This window comes from Passer montanus, unplaced genomic scaffold (assembly GCF_014805655.1).
Source record: "Passer montanus isolate IOZ18808 unplaced genomic scaffold, ASM1480565v1 scaffold35, whole genome shotgun sequence".
Classification (NCBI taxonomy): domain Eukaryota; kingdom Metazoa; phylum Chordata; class Aves; order Passeriformes; family Passeridae; genus Passer; species Passer montanus.
This window is the reverse complement of record NW_024368263.1, coordinates 8,131,836-8,146,685: the sequence shown is the minus strand read 5'-3', so window position 1 is coordinate 8,146,685 and position 14,850 is coordinate 8,131,836. Positions and strand designations below refer to the sequence as shown.

General features: G+C 58.7%; 1 long non-coding RNA gene across 1 annotated transcript in view; it reads left to right on the top strand.

Annotated features, from left to right (window-relative positions):
- LOC120505521 overlaps positions 1 to 13,713 on the top strand; it is a 41,174-nt gene extending 27,461 nt beyond the window's left edge. The window contains exons 3-4 of the long non-coding RNA XR_005628246.1: positions 6,714 to 6,850; positions 13,585 to 13,713. This is a non-coding gene — a long non-coding RNA (uncharacterized LOC120505521). The remainder of the gene's footprint in view (positions 1 to 6,713; positions 6,851 to 13,584) is intronic.
- Positions 13,714 to 14,850: the final 1,137 nt, after the last annotated feature.

The following is a 14,850-nucleotide window of genomic DNA, read 5'->3' as shown; positions in this document are numbered from 1 at the left end:
TGGATTATCCACACTGCTGAGCGTGGGATGGATTTCATCCCTGCAGGTGATGCTCTGGCTCTGGCTCATCCCTGCTCCCTTGGCCAGGACCAAATTCATCAGAAAGCCAAGCGCAGGAATGGGGAATGCCATGGATGGGCACAGGGAAGTGTCCCTGCAGGGATCACTGTGTTCACAGGGAAGTGTCCCCACATGGGTCACTGTGGGCACAGGGAAGTGTCCCTGCACTCCCAAGACTTTTCCTGAGCTCCTCAGGGAGCACACACGAGGTCCCTGCCAGGAATCCAACATCTGCACAGTTCCTTGGCAGGAAATGTTAAAATCCCTGTGAGTTCCCTGAGGTGAGGAGGGAAAGGGCCTGGATCTGCACATCCATCCCTGCTGTGTCCCTGGAGCAGGGCTGAAGTGCCTCAGCCTGAGGGACAGGGGACAGTGACACCTCTGGGTGATTTCTGCCTTCTGGCAGGGAGTTTTCCTACACTTCCCATGCCTGAAGGGTGACAGATCCTGTTGGAATCAGCAGCTCAGGGCACAGGGGGGGCTCCAGCAGGGATGGGAGGTGGCTTTGCCACGGTGAGGCCACAGGACACAGGGCTGGGTGTTCTGCATGGACTGATCCCTGTTTTCCTGCTGCCCAGAGCCCAGAGCTGGAATTCCCAGGCAGGAATGGGGCTGTCCCTGCTCTTCCCAGCAAACAGGACCTGGGGCTGTCACCTGCCCCCCCTCTGGGTGTGAGCATGGCACCCTGGGCTCCGTGTGCCGAGTTCCTGGCATTTCTGGGATGCTGTGGGATGCCAGGAGCTCAGCCAGGCTCTTCCCAGCAGCTGCAGCATCTCTCAGACCCCCCGTGCTCCAGCGCCGAGGCTTTGGGCCAGAAGGGGCTCGTGGGTGTTGCAGAGCAGATGTTCCAACACCACAAACGTCCCCTCCGTCCTCTCCAACTTCCTGCCTGGATCGGGGGCTCCCGAGGCTCCAGATGGAAAAAGCAGCTTGGGGCTGTTGTTATCTTGGAATCCAAAATTCCCTGGCTCCCAGAGCAGTTTGGGAGAGGAGGATGTTCTTCCTTGGCTGATCCCACGGGGGATCTGGGACAACCATCCTGCTCCTGCTCCTGGTTTGTGCCAGGGGAAATATTCCTCCCCAGAACAAAAATAAAGGGGAAAAGTGGCTGGACAGAAAGTGCTGAGGGAGCAGCAGGAGCAGGGGATCGCTGCAGCAGCTGATTAATTAATTAATTAATTAATTGGTGCATTATTATTGCTGTCGTGCAGGGGATGAGGTGAAGCCTCAGGAGAGCTCTGCCTGTGGGAACTGGGGAGGAACAGATCCAACATTCCAGCCTGGATGAGAGTCAGGGGTGAGCAATGGCCTCCACAGCCTGGCTGGATTTAGGGAAATCCTCTGGATTTGGTCACTCCCCCGTGCCTCAGTTTCCCCATTTGTGTGACATGGACAGTGATGTAAAGCAGAAAATGGAGGTGGAGTTTTACCCTGGTGCAGATGAAAATCTGGGAATTCAGTGGCAGTGGAGGAAGGTGCAAAGGAATAAAATGCTGGAGTGAACATTTGGGAAGGAACCAAACCTGGGGTGAGAGGGAAGGGTCTGCTGAGGACTTCTGCAGCACTAATTAACGGGGACAGTAAAAACCTGAGGGGTTTTGCCACCCCTGGGCTGTTCCCAGCAGTTCCTGGATGCTCTCCCTCACCCTGGCTGGTGTGACCCCTGGCTGGGCTGACCAGGACATCCCAGCACACCAGTGGCAGCTCCTTGTCCCCACTGTGGCTGCAGGGACACAATTCCTCCATTTCCCCCAGTCCACCCCTGGGGGCAGAGGGGAGGGGAGAACCCCCAGGAGGTTTTGGGATCCCCCTGCCCCCACGGCACCCCTGGTGGGGTGACAGAGCTGTTTGGGCTGTCCCCCCTGTGCTGGCCAGCCGGGAGAGAAGGGACAGTGTCCCCTTTGTCCCTGTGCTGGCCTGGGGCGGGGTGTGAGCAGGGAATGTCCCCCTGCAGGGAAAACCCTGTCCCACAGGAGCTGTGCCTTTCCTGAGCTGCCTCTCCTGCCTGCCCAGCCCCCTGGCCCGGCTCTGGGGCACTCTGAGCTGCAGTGGCCCCAGCTGGGGTTTGGTGGCCACAGGGAACTGGAGCCTCGCTGTTCCCGGCTCCTTTGAAGGGTTTGTGGCTGCCCACAAGGACCTGCCTGTGGCATCCTCTGGCCGCTCATTTCGGGACCACCAGCGAGCTCAGGGCTGGGGCTGTGGCCACCTTTTGATATCAAAAGCTATCTCAAAGGCAGATATTGAGAAATATTTGGGTGGAGGGAGCTGGGCTGGGATTTCGGAGTGCTGGGAGCCCCCGGCTGCAGCCAGGGAGAAATGCTTGGTGTATTCCTGTGGGTGGCACAGGTCATTAATTTGGGGGGCTGGAGCCCCTGGCTGGCTCTGGGAGACCACCAGAGCTTGGACAGAGCAGCTCGGGTTCATCCTCCTCCTCCCTTCATCCTTAAATACCACCCTGCAGAGTGCAGGGAAAAAATAAATCCACTTCAAACAGCCCAGTTTGGTGGTGCCTGCAGCACTATTTATATTTTTATCGCTCCTCTGGGTTTTATGGAAGAACCTTTTTCATGGAAACTTCGGCGTGGGGTGGATTCATGCAGCCACCATCCTGAGAGAGCCATTCTGGAGCTGGGGGGTGGGCAGATCCCAGGGGATCCCAAATCCAGGTGATCCAAGTTCCATTCAGAGCTAGTTTGGTTCTCAGGCTGTGCTGGAGGTTCTGAGTTTGGTTGGAGGAGTTCTTCCCTCCTGGAAGTCCCACAGTATCCCAGGAAAATGCATTTCTGAGGGTGAAATAAATGAAATGTCCAGACCAGACCCAATTCCTGCCCAGCAGGTTTTTGCCTGTCGTTTTTAGGGATGGAAGGTGGATTTTGGGGTTGCTCCAGGGCTAAGCCCAGCTCCTGCTGGCACCCTCTGCTCTCCCATTCCCCACAGAAAACCATCCCAATCTCCCAGCTTCCCACTGGAAGGTGTTTCATGGGAGGCTCCCGTTGCCAAACAGCCTGGAGATGTTTTCCTTCCTCTTCCAGCAGGAGCACTCAGGTGTTCCCTGGATCTCTGTGGGATGCTGGGCTCTGATCTGGTATGGGATTTAAACCTTTGTCACAGCAATGGCCTTGCACAAACCCCTGGCTTTTGCCAGGTGACTTCCAGCAGCTCCCAAAGCTCCTCCTACTGATTTTTCCCAGCCTTTCAGGAGAAATGGCCATAAAATTGTGACTTTTGGGGACAAACCACCTGGTTCTTCACTCCTCAGCACCCTGAGCCACACTCAGGGCCACATTTGGTCTTTTCATGTTCACCTTCCACCCCTCCCCACATCCATCACCCCCTGTGGCATCTCCACTGCTCCCATCCTGTAAAAACCCACCCAGAGGTTTTTGGGGTGGGAATTTCTTCCCTCCCAGCTCCAAACCAGCCCTGCTGTGAAGCTGGGGCACCTCCTGGCACGGGGAGCCCGGGAGGGGTGGGCAGAGCCCCGAGGCTGGCCCTGCTCCTGGATCTGTGGGCTGAGGGCACACGGGGCAGCTCCAGGCTGTTTGTCTTGGAGATTAAATCTGGAGAGCCTCCGGTCTCCAGGTCCCTGCCTGGAAAAGAGGGGCAGGAGGGAGGGAAGGGAGAACACACCTTTAACCCTCTGGAGGCTGGAAAGGCAGTGGATGGAGGGCAGGGAGAGGGGGAAAGGAGGGGGGAAATGGGGCTGGGCAGTCCCTTGGGAAGGAATTGTGGCACCTGCTCGGGAAGTTGAGGCAGGAATCCTTTCCCTGCTCCTTGTGCACAGTGGAGCGTCCCGTGGGGAGCAGGGATGCTGCAGCCAGGATCGTTCATCCTGGGAATGCTGAGCATGCAACCCTGGGATGGCTTGGCTTGGGAAGGTCCTTAAAGCCCATCCAGGGACACCTGCCACTGTCCCAGGCTGCTCCAGGCTGGCTTTGGGCACTTCCAGGGTTCCAGGGCAGCCACAGCTTCTCTGGGAATTCTATTCCAGGGCTTTCCCCCCTTCCCAGGAAAGAAGTTTTTCCTCATAACAACCCAGCCTTGCTGTGTCAGTTTGGACCCCTCCTCAGCCCTGCTGCAGGGTCGGTGTGTGAGACCCTAATCCTGAACTTCTCTGCCTCGGGGCTTTCCCTGCAGCTCTTTAGTGCCCATTCCAGGGCTGGATCCCCCTCTGCATCCCAGCCCTGGCTCTCCTGCCTCCCCAGAGGTGTGAGGGACACGGGGACATCTCCACCTGCCTGTCCTGGACCCCCAGGTGGCTCAGCCTCCTCCTCCTCCTCCCGAGCCTGCTGCTGGGCTTTGCCTTTAAATCCCCTTCAGGTGCCGAGCCTGGGGCAGGCAGGAGGGAGAGAGGGAGGGAGGGAGAGCATCTCCTGTGCTCCAGTGTTCCCAAACACTTCAGCCATGCACGGAGTGTTCCCAAGAGCCCAGGGCTGCCTTTGCCGGGGTGTTTATCCAGAGGGATGGTGCCTGTGAGCCTCTGGCACTTCCAGGCCAGGTAGGCTGTGTTTATCCTGGGCTGGAGCTGGGGCTCAGCCAGGGCTCGGCTCCTCTGAGATAGAGAGGATTTCAAAAAGCCCTGATTGTGAGGAGCCAAACGCACGGCAAACGCAGCCCCCAGCAGCTGGACCAGGCTGAACTGGTGGAACTGGGCCAGAGGGAGCTGGGGGAGCACCCCCTCCTCTGCCAGGGCAGGTGGGATCTGAGAGGGGTGGGTTCACTGGAAAGCTTTGGGCTGGAGTTGCTGCATGCTCCATTTTCCTCCTTTATTTTTGTTGTGTTTAACCTTCAGTGGGGTCGGGATCTCTCTCCCAGATGATCCCAGTTTGGGACTGGGGACACTTGTAGGAGCCCCCAAAGCTGGGAAACCAGAGGGGCTGTTCCCAACACGGCTCCTTCAGAGAGTCCTTCCCTGAGCATCCCAGTGCTGGGACTGGGTTGGACTGGGTGAACTGGGCTGAACTGGGTGAACTGGGGTGCACTGGATCATCTGGGCTGCAGTGGCTGAATTGGGTTGCACTGGGTGAACTGGGCTGCAGTGGCTGGACTGGTGTGTACTGGATCATGTGGGCTGCACTGGGTGAGTTGTGATAAAGAATGCTAAAGTTCTGGGATGTTCTGCCTGGGGAGGTGGTGCAGTCACCACCCCTGGGTGTGTTTAACAAAGCCTGGATGTGGCACTGGGGGCCAGGGTTTGGTTGAGGGGTTGGGGCTGGGTTGGACTCAATGATCTTGAAGGTCTCTTCCAACCTGGTGATTCTGGGAATTCTGTGATTCTGTGAACTGGGCTGCACTGGGTGAACTGGCCTGGACTGGGTGAACTGGGCTGCACTGGGTGAACTGTGCTGCCCATGGATCTCCATCCCGCGTTCTCACCATCCTCTCTGTCCATTCCAGAGCTCTCCAGCTGCTCTGAGCACCCCTTGGATGTGGAGCCTCCCTCTCCTCCAGCTCCTGTGTCCAGCCTGGCAGGGAAAGCCCAGGGTGCAGCAGCCTGGGCTGGGCACAGCCCCCTGATTTAATCCCAGAGGAACAATTTAATTAAGGGAGATGCAAATCTCATCCACTGGGAGTTCTCCTTGCAGGGCCTGAGCCCTGCCCAAGGGAGAAGAGGAGGCTGGAGGGAGGAAGGCTGGGCACTGCTGGGCTCCTTCTCCCTGCTCCAGCACTGGACAGGTCTCTGGCTTGGGATTCCCCTCCCAAATCCCAAATCCCACATCCCATTGAAGTTTTATGGCTTCAACCACTAACCAGCACAGCCAGGAGGAAGCAGGGAGCAGGGAACTGGGTGTAGCTTGGAAAAATCAGGTTTTGTGCCTGCAGCCCTTTTGTTATCCCATAAAAATATCTCCCTTGGAATCTTGCTTTGCTGTAGAGTGGTTTTGTTGTGGGAATGCTGGGAGCAGGGAGGTGTTGGGAAAGGGGACAAGCAGGGGTGGGGACAGAGGATGTGCAGAATCCAGCAGGGATGCAGCTGCAGACAACTTTCCTTCCCCCTGCTCAGATCCCAGGGGTGCTGTTGGGAATGAGCTCCCTGGACATGGCAGGACCCCCTCAAATCCCTGCCCTGCAGGAAACCCCCAGGCTCCAGCAGGGAGAGCCCATTAAAAGGGAATGGGCCAATCAATAAATCAAGGGCAGCTGGAAAATGAAGCCAGGGCGCTGGGAGAGGAGTTTTGCTTTTTTCCAGGGTTTTTTTTTCCCCTCAATTAAAGCAAACAAAGCTCCCGGTGCAGGCGGGTGCTGAGCTCGGGGTGCCGGGGAAATGAGCTCGGTAAATTACAGCTGGGTGTGTGGAGGTGCTGAAAAGGGATCAGCTGTTCCCCAGTTCTGCAGGAAGCTGGGATTTTCTCCCAAAATCCATCTCCAGGTGGATCTTACACGGATGTCAGGGAGGGGAAGGAGACACTTGCGAAGATTGTGCTGAAGGGATTGGGAATGATCCCAAAGATCTGTTGAGATTGGGTGACAAATCCTTGGCTTCATCCCTGTCCTTAGCAGTGTTTTATCCTCGTTCTGTCCATGTTTCATCCATGTTTCACCCATTTTATCCATATTTTAGCAGTGTTTTAGCCATGTTTGATCCCAGTTTTCTGTTCCACTCAAAGGGAAGTCATTTACAAGGAATCCCTTTCTCAATTCCCCACATTTAGGCCTCCCCAGCCGTTCCTGGCTCAAGCCCTGCCCTGCTCGATGCTCCTGGAGGGTTTTTGGTGCCACTCTCCAGTTTGGGGCACCCAAAAGGGACAAAGAGCCCCAAATCCACTCCCCTCTGAACACCAAATTCCAGGTGAGTCCTGAATTTTCCCACTTTTCCCCAGCCCCTTACCCTGGTGACCCCAGGGCCCTTCTGCTGCAGCTGAGAGGGAATTTTGCCTCTTGATCCAGCAGAGAATTCCGGGTGGGAATTAAGCAGAGTTTTGCTGTGCTAATTTCCCTCTGCTGGGTTCTGTCATTATTTTTTTATAGGGATGGGTGTGTTCCCAGCTTTGCTGCCGTGCCAGGGTGGGAGAGGTGCCCTGGCACACGTGGCTTTGCTCTGTGCTTTGGGAATTCTCTGGGCATGCGGATGGAGGTGCCCAAGGGTTGCAGTTTTTGCATCCCCCAATCCTGAGCCTCCGAAATTCCTCCTTTAAGGAGCAAACCCTGGAGCATCCCGGGGCTCACAGGGAGTGGCAGCACTTGGAAAAGGAGATTCCTGCCCTTGGGAAGCACGGCTGGGTCGTGCCAGGGCAGGTTTGGCTGCCCTTGGGTGAGTCCCACCAGCACCTCCAGGACCAGCAGCTCCCATGGCACTGGGAAGGCAGTGCTGGTGCTGATGGGCCTCACCATGACCTGCTGGGGAGATATCTCCTTTCCCTCGGGGATATCAGATCCTTTGGGATAAGAAGATAAAGATTGTGGTGGCTGGGAGCTCTGCAGGGAGGCAGGATCCCATCAGGCTCTGCTCACACTGCATCCAGCTCTGCCTCAGCTCGTTCCAGGGATTTCACTCCCTCATTTTCCATGGAAAGGAGGAAGGGAGAGAGGGGAGAAGTGGGGGGAACAGAGAATTAATCAGCTTAGGGTCAGCACAGGAAAAAACACTGCTTAAATGGGTAATCCCCGGGCTGAAATCAGCTCAGAGCTGCGGAATCAATGCGCAGCCGGATGGGTTTTGCTCCTTCCCTCCCTCCTTCCCACTCCAAGGACAGGGGGTGGGGACAGGCCGGGACTCCAGCGTGGCTTTTGCACCCTTGCTTGGTGTCACTCCCTGATTCAGAGCTTTCCAGAGAGCACCTTGCCCCAGATATGTGGGTTTGGGGCACCCCCAGGCCGTGGGGAGCAGAGCTGGTCCCTGGGATGGGATCCTGTGGGATACACAGCCAAAGCCATCCCCGCCCTGGGGACAGAGACAGGGATTTGCAGCTCTTTCCACCCTGGGAGCAGTTCATTGTGCCCTGGAATGGGAGGCAGGTGTGGGAATGAGGAGGGGAAAATCCCTTTTATCCTGGGGATCCAATCCCTGCTCAGCTCTGAGGGTGCGGGAGGTGCCTCAGAGCATCCCTGTGATGTCTTGGGAGGCTGAGCTGGAGCAGAGGCTGCACAGAGCTAAGGAATAAAGCAGGGATTTATTCCAAGGATGTCCTCCATGGATCCACCTGGGGCAGCACAAGAGCCCAGCCAGGGCTGCCCCCAGGATGAACCCAAATGGTCCCAAAATGCACGAGCGCTGCCGGGGTCTCTCCCTGGGCTCAGCTCTGCTCCATGTGCACATTGCAGTTCATTGTCCAGTTCCAGCTGCAGCCCATCCAGTCCCATCCTGCTTGTTTTTCTCTCTGCAGCCCACGGGGTTTGTGCTCTGGGGCTGAGATTTGGATCATTTGTCCTTGGTGCCCAGCTGGAGCAGGAATTGTTTTGTGTCCCTGCTCTGTGCAGAGAGCTCAGCATCCCCTGATGTGAGCCCAGACCCACACACTAAAGCAGCACAGAACCTGAAAAATAGAAGAGAGGCATCACCTCCCTGCAGGAAATGGAGATCTCCTGTAGGTGAGGGGGGGCAGAGCCCTCCAGCTCCTTTGGAACATCCAGGGATCACATGGATGTGATTCTGCTGCTGGCAGAAACCAAGGGCAGCTGCCCAGCATCCTGCCTGCCCGCAGCCAGGAGCTCTGGAGTCCCAGCAGGAAAAGCAGAAATGCTGGGAAATGAGCAGAGCTCAGCTCAGGGAATGTCCCTGCACGGCTCAGCCTGGCAGGGGTTTGTCACTGTGGGGACACTGGAATAAATGACCCAGAACTCTCAGCAGGTGCCAGAACCTTCCTGAAACCTGGGGCAGCGTGGGCTGGCCCCGGCTGATGTCACCCTTCTCAAAAATGAAGGGGGATGGGACTTTCTTCATTCCTGGCCCTGCCTGCCAGGCGCAGTGACACCTCTGGGGCTCTGCAGGGCCAGGGTGGCCTTTTCCTGCGGGCAGGGAGGGGAGATTGCTGGAAAGAGCAGGAGGCAGAACAGGTTGGAGTGTGTCAGTGAGAGCGTGCTCAGGGCTGTGCCTGGGGGGAAGGTGAGAAGTTCTATTTTTAGGCTTCCACCTGTGCTCAGGTTTGGGGGCTTGGTCAGGGCTGGAATTTGAGGAGGAAGCTGTGGATGGAGCTGGAGCAGGGGCTGCCATGCCCTGAGTGCATTCCTCTGGGAATGAGCCAGGGCTGTCCTGGGCCATCCCTGGATCTGCCCTGGCCCATCCCTGGGCTGTCCTGGGCTCCTTCTGCAGCTCCTCCTGCACCTCTGAGGTTTGTGTGCTGACATCCCAGGGCAGCTCTCCACCACCCCGGGATATTTTGGGGTTAAAGAGGCAGCATTTGGGGGTGGTCTGACCCCCGGCACTGAGCATCCCCCGTGCCCGGGGGCTGGGGAAGGTGTCCGTGAGTCACAGGCAGCTCTGGGTGACTCACGGAGCTGTCTGGGTCAGGGTTACTCATTAACACCTTCCCAGCTCGGGTGGCCTGGGAACAAAGCTCTCCTCCCACCACCCCTCTGCCGGGGCTGGGGCTGGGATATGGCTCGGGACAGGCGCTGGGAATTGGGCTGGACGAGGCTCAGGCAGCTGTGGCTGTGCCAAGGGGCTCCCTGGGCCTGGCTGAGCCTCCTGGGCTGGTTTGGATCCTCCTGGCACAGCCCTGGGGGCACACGGGAACCCACAGAGAAGCTGCCCCATCCCTGGAAGTGTTCCAGGGACCTTGGGACAGTGGGACGTGGCAGGGGGTGACACTAGATGAATTTTAAGGTCCTTTCTCCCCCAAACCATTCCATGAGTCCACAGTGCAGCACATCCCGCAGTGCTGGTGGTGGAGGAGGCAGCGTGGCCAGGGTTTATTCCCAAGGATCCCAAATTCCCAGCCCAGGTCACCCCTGGGCAGGCTGGGGACGTGAGCTGGCCCAGCCTGGGGGGCTCTGCCTGGGGGGGAGCAGGGAGGAAGGAGCTGGAAGGATCCCCCTGTGAGATGGGACACGTGTGACACTCAGGGAGGGATGGACACAGGGAGAGAGGGGTGGAAATAGAGAGAGAGAGGTGGAAATAGGGAGAGAGGGGTGGAAATAGAGAGAGAGAGGGGGAAATAGGGAGAGAGGGGTGGAAATAGGGAGAGAGAGGTGGAAATAAGAAGAGAGAAGAATGGAAATAGGGAGAGAGAGATGGACACAGGGAGAGTGGGATGGACACAGACATGCCAGGACTTCCCTTTTCCAGGTTTTTGGAGCCAGGCTGAGCCCAGCCTGGATGTGGGTGCCGGGCCAGGGCACGATGTGCTGAGGCAGCTCTGCAGGGAGCAGTTCCTGCAGTGGGGCTGTGGCTCTGCAGCTGCATTTTTGTCAATCCAGCCCTTTGGATGGAAGAATTGCAGCAGTAAAAGCGGAACTGGGGCATGTCTGAGCAGGCCCAGGGGTCTGAGGGAGCAGCAGGGAGGTGGGAGCTGCCAGAATCCTGTCCCTGCCTCTTGGATCCCTTTCCTGTTTGGCTTTGCTGCCCACACAAGTGCTCTCACTGTCCGGGGATGCTCCCACCCTCCACAGCCAAAATTCCTGTTTTATTCCTTCCCTTTGCTCTGCTCCTGGAGAACAGGGGTTTGGGGAGGGCAGGAGGCAGATCGCATCCCAAAATGTGCAGGTGCTGTCCTGCTGCAGACCCAGCACCTCCTCTGTGGATCTGTGGATCCTCTGCTCCTGTGGGATGCTGCTGGGCCCTCGTTCCCTCCCTGCTCTCCTGGGATGTTGTGGGCGCTCCTGGAGAGGCCAGAAACCCCGGGGCTGGTGGCCAGGAGCTGCTGGTGGCTCGCAGTGTGTGGCCTGGCTGTGCTGCTCCTCCCTGGGGCTCGGGGAAGCAGATGGTCCCTCCTGGGGGATGGGGGAGGAACAGGAAAATCTGCACCTGAAATCTGCCCGGCTGGGGGGGCACGGGGGAAGGAGCAGGGTTTTGTAGGGCAGGGGGGTCTGGGTGGGGGAGAGCAAAGGGCTCTGTCCTGTGGGTTAGGCTGGGACACTGAGCAGGGTTCACACATTCAGGATGAGCTGGTGTCCCCAGGACAGGCAGGGGACATCACTGCTGGTGTGTCCAGTGCTGTGATGTCCCCAGGATGGGCAGGGGACATTGCTCCTGGTGTGTCCAGTGCTGTGATGTCCCCAGGATGGGCAGGAGACATTGCTCCCAGTGTGTCCCCGCAGTGCTGTGCTGATGTCCTCAGGACAGGACAGGCAGGGGACATCACTCCCAGTGCTGTAATGTCCCCAGGATGGGTAGGGGACATCGCTCCCGTGCCCCTCTCCCTGCTGTGCTGTACTGATGTCCCCAGGACAGGACAGGCAGGGGACATTGCTTCTGGTGTGTCTCTCCCCACAGTACTGTGCTGATGTCCCCAGGACAGGCAAGGGGACATTGCTCCTGATGTGTCCCTGCCCACGGTGCTGTGATGTCCCCAGGACAGGACAGGCAGGGGACATCGCTCCCAGTGTGTCCCTCCCTGCAGTGCTGTGATGTCCCCAGGACAGGACAGGCAGGGGACATTGCTCCTGATGTGTCCCTGCCCGAAGTGCTGTGATGTCCCCAGGACAGGACAGGCAGGGGACATTGCTCCCAGTGCTGTGATGTCCCCAGGTTGGGCAGGGGACACTGCTCCGTGCCTCTCCCCGCAGTGCAGTTGTCCCCAGGACAGGACAGGCATGGGACATCTCTCCCGGTGTGTCCAGAGCTGTGATGTCCCCAGGGCGGGCAGGGGACAGGCTCCGTGCCCCTCCCCGCAGTGCCAGGCTCCTGCCCCATCCCTCCCTGCCCGGGCTGCTCGGGGCGGAGGCGGCAGGAAGCGCTTTGATGTGCGGGTGTTGCCCGCGCCGGAGCTGCGATAACAGATCAGAGCAGCCCCGGGCTGCGCTATCGCTGTCGCCCCGTGCCCTCTGATCGCTCCGGCCGCGGCGCTTCAAACGCGGCTGCCGCTGCCCGGCGCTCCCTGCTGCGCTGGGGCTCCCCGACCCCTGAGGCCCCGTGGGTCCAGCCCAGGGCTTCGACCCTCTGGGTGCTCTCCTCGGGCACTGGGTGCCTCTGGGGTGTCACCCGTGTCCCTGCCTGTCCCACACCCCAGAGCCTGGCATGCCCTGCAAACCCCAGGGATGCTCACGAGGCAGTTGGAGCCTGCCTGTCCCAGATCCTACTGGTCTGTGCTCCCCAGAGCCTGGGAATGCAGGGTTGATGCTCATGAGGTGCCTCTGGACCTTCTTAGAGGACACTGGGTGCCTCTGGGACGTCACCAGTGTCCCTGCCTGTCCCATATCCTGCTGTGCACAGGTCCCCAGAGCCTGGGAGGTTGGGGTTGGTGCCCTGCAAACCCCAGGGATGCTCATGAGGTGCCCCCGGGGTGCCACCAGTGGTGTTTGAGCTCCCTCTCTGTCCCAGATCCTACTTGCCTGTGCTCCCCAGAGCCTGGGAATTTGGGGTTGATGACCTCCAAACCCCAGTGATGCTCACAAGGTGCCTCTGGACCTTCTTAGGGGGCACTGGGTGCTTCTGGAATTTCACCACCATCCCTGCCTGTCCCACGTCCTGCTGTGCACAGGTGCCTATCCCCTGGGAATTTAGGTTTGATGCCCTACAAACCCCAGGGATGGTCATGAGGTACCCCTGGGGTGCCACCACTGATGTTTGAGCTCCTTGTCTGTCCCAGATCCCGCTGGTCTGTGCTCTCCAGAGCCTGGGAATTTGGGGTTGATGACCTCCAAACCCCAGTGATGCTCACAAGGTGCCTCTGGACCTTCTTAGGGGGCACTGGGTGCCTCTGGGGTGTCACCAGTGTCCCTGCCTGTCCCGCGTCCTGCTGTGCACAGGTCCCCATCTCCTGGGAATTTAGGATTGATGCCCTACAAGCCCCAGGGATGCTCACAAGGTGCCTCTGGACCTTCTTAGGGGGCACTGGGTGCCTCTGGGGTGTCACCAGTGTCCCTGCCTGTCCTGCGTCCTGCTGTGCACAGGTCCCCAGAGCCTGGGAATTTAGGATTGATGCCCTACAAGCCCCAGGGATGCTCACAAGGTGCCTCTGGACCTTCTTAGGGGGCACTGGGTGCCTCTGGGGTGTCACCAGTGTCCCTGCCTGTCCTGCGTCCTGCTGTGCACAGGTCCCCAGAGCCTGGGAGGTTGGGGTTGGTGCCCTGTAGGGCTCCAGGGTGCCCCCGAGGCACCCCTGGGATGCCACCACTGATGTTTTACCTCCCTGTCCATCCCAGATCCCACTGTGCAGTGATCCCCAGCCCCTGGAATTTGGGGTCAGTGCCCTGTAGGGCTCCAGGGTGCCCAGGGGGCAGGCAGGAGGATTTGCAGCTCTCAGCTGTGGTTCCCAGCAGCATGTGGGAGTGCTCAGGAGAGGCTGGGGGAGAGGAGGAGGAGGGTTTGGGGCTGCTCCATCTCCTCCTTCCACATCACCCAAACCCTGGGTTTGGTGCTGAGGGAGGATCAGCCCCTGCTCCAGCCCAGCCTGGCCCTTCATTAACCCTGCTTTTCCTTCACAGGTCTGTGCTGGAGCCTCGGGGTGAGGGACAGAGGGACAGCCAGGACAGCCAGGAGCAGCTCCCAAGGACAGCACAGACACTGCAGCTGGAGCAGAGGGACAGAGGGACAGAAGGACAGCCAGGAGCAGCTCCCAAGGACGGCACAGACACTGCAGCTGGAGCAGAGGGACAGAGGGACAGCCAGGAGCAGCTCCTGAGGCCAGGATGGACACTGCAGCTGCAGCTGGAGCAGAGGGACAGCCAGAACAGCCAGCACAGCCAGGAGCAGCTCCTGAGGTGAGGATGGACACTGCAACTGCAGCTGGAGCAGAGGGACAGAGGGACAGAAGGACAGCCAGGAGCAGCTCCTGAGGCCTGCACAGACACTGCAGCTGGAGCTGAGGGACAGCCAGGAGCAGCTCCCAAGGACAGGATGGACACTGCAGCTGGAGCAGAGGGACAGAAGGACAGGAGGACAGCCAGGAGCAGCTCCTGAGGCCAGCACAGTCCAGCAGCTGCAGCTCAGGACCAGCAGCTCCCTGGGCACTGTGGCCCATCAGGGCTGGCAGAGGCTCTTCCCCGAGCTCCAGAAGCAAGCCCAGCTCAGCTCCTGCCCAGCCTGGCTGGCTGCACATCCCTCCAGGAGCTGAGCTCCTCCACGTGGAACTCGCAGGACTCAGGAGCAGTTTTCTGCTGGCCTTTGGGAATTATCTTTTGGGATCCTGCCTGTGGATGGATGGTGAATGCTCCTGGCTCAAGCAGGAGCTCAGTGCTTTTCTCTGACAAGGACCAAGCACTTGCCTGGTTCCCAGTGGATATTTTCGGTCTGTTTTTACTCCTCTGCTCTTTTTTTTGCTGTTTTTTGGGGGTTTGGGTGCAGTGGATCCCGTGGTGGGGACTGGAGCCTTTGGAAGAGCAGGAGCTGAGCTGCTGCTGGGGTTTCAGAGTGGCAGAGCCTCATCCTGTGCTGGGTGGCCTCAGGACAGTCCTTGTGCCACAGCCAGAGCATCCCAGTGGGTCCCAGTGCAGCTGGGACCGTGGAGCAGGAGCAGGGATGGGGGGAAGCCAAACCCCAGCCCGGGGAATGTCACAGTGAGGGGAATGTCACCCTCAGAGACAATTAAATTGCAATTAATAAACCCCTTTGGCTCTGTGAGTGCTTTTCCATTTGCCACCTTTCCAGGGGGTTTTGGGGATGCCTTGGACTGTCCAGGAAACCTTGAGAAACTCCTGTCCTAACAAAGCCAGCCCAGGAGTTTAACACCTTCATTTTCCAGGAAAGTTCTC